Here is a 1,679-nt window from a genome sequence, read left to right on the forward strand (position 1 = left end):
GGAGGATGCTTGGTGACTTTACTGCACCTAATTCCAAATTACATGGAAGAAGCATCTCCATTCCTGCCATTGGAGCAAACAAATTTGAGCTGAAACCTCAATTAGTTTCTCTGATGCAGCAGAACTGCAAGTTTCATGGACTTCCATCTGAAGATCCTTTTCAGTTCTTAACTGAATTCTTGCAGATATGTGATACTGTTAAGACTAATGGAGTAGATCCTGAAGTCTACAGGCTCATGCTTTTCCCTTTTGCTGTAAGAGACAGAGCTAGATTATGGTTGGATTCTCAACCCAAAGACAGCCTGAACTCTTGGGATAAGCTGGTCACGGCTTTCTTAGCCAAGTACTTTCCTCCTCAAAAGCTGAGCAAGCTTAGAGCTGATGTTCAAACCTTCAGACAGAAAGAAGGTGAATCCCTCTATGAAGCTTGGGAAAGATACAAACAGTTGACCAAAAAGTGTCCTTCTGACATGCTTTCAGAATGGACCATCCTGGATATATTCTATGATGGTTTATCTGAGCTATCAAAGATGTCACTGGACACTTCTGCAGGTGGATCCATTCACCTAAAGAAAACGCCTGCAGAAGCTCAAGAACTCATTGATATGGTTGCTAATAACCAGTTCATGTACACTTCTGAAAGGAATCCTGTGAGTAATGGGACGCCTATGAAGAAGGGAGTTCTTGAAGTTGATACTCTGAATGCCATATTGGCTCAGAATAAAATATTGACTCAGCAAGTCAATATGATCTCTCAGAGTCTGCATGGAATGCAAGCTGCATCCAACAGTACTCAAGAGGCATCTTCTGAAGAAGAAGCTTATGATCCTGAGAACCCTGCAATAGCAGAGGTAAATTACTTAGGTGAACCTTATGGAAACACCTATAACTCAACATGGAGAAATCATCCAAATTTCTCATGGAAGGATCAAAAGCCCCAACAAGGCTTTAATAATGGTGGAAGAAACAGGTTTAGCAATAGCAAGCCTTTTCCATCATCAACTCAGCAACAGACAGAGAACTCTGAACAAAATGCTTCTAATTTAGCAAATCTAGTCTCTGATCTATCTAAGGCCACTGTAAGTTTCATGAATGAAACAAGGTCTTCCATTAGAAATTTGGAAGCACAAGTGGGCCAGCTGAGTAAAAGGATCACTGAAATCCCTCCTAGTACTCTCCCAAGCAATACAGAAGGGAACCCAAAAGGAGAGTGCAAGGCCATTGACATAAGTGCCATGGCCGAACCTGTGAGGAGAGGAGAGGACATGAATCCCAAGGAGGAAGACCTCCTGGGACGTCCAGTGGTCAATAAGGAGCTTCCCTCTGAGGAACCAAGGGACTCTGAGGCTCATCTAGAGACCATAGAGATCCCACTGAACCTCCTTATGCCCTTCATGAGCTCTGATGAGTATTCCTCTTCTGAAGAGAATGAGGATGTCACTGAAGAGCAAACTGCCAAGTTTCTTGGTGCAATCATGAAGCTGAATGCCAAATTGTTTGGCATTGATGCTTGGGAAGTTGAACCTCCCTTGTTCATCAATGAACTAAGTGATCTGGATCAACTGACATTGCCTCAGAAGAGACAGGATCCTGGAAAGTTCATAATACCCTGTACCATAGGCACCATGATCTTTAAGGCTCTGTATGACCTTGGTTCAGGAATAAACCTCATGCCCCTC

At 43.0% G+C, this 1,679-nt stretch overlaps 1 non-coding gene across 1 annotated transcript; it reads right to left on the reverse strand.

The window, feature by feature from the left end:
- Positions 1-368: 368 nt before the first annotated feature.
- On the reverse strand, positions 369-476 carry LOC148549171 (small nucleolar RNA R71). Its single transcript, XR_015897477.1, has one exon. It is a non-coding gene; the product is annotated as a small nucleolar RNA R71 (small nucleolar RNA).
- Positions 477-1,679: the final 1,203 nt, after the last annotated feature.

The sequence above is a fragment of the Arachis ipaensis genome, chromosome B8, assembly GCF_059453495.1.
Source record: "Arachis ipaensis isolate K30076 ecotype BB chromosome B8, ASM5945349v1, whole genome shotgun sequence".
NCBI lineage: Eukaryota > Viridiplantae > Streptophyta > Magnoliopsida > Fabales > Fabaceae > Arachis > Arachis ipaensis.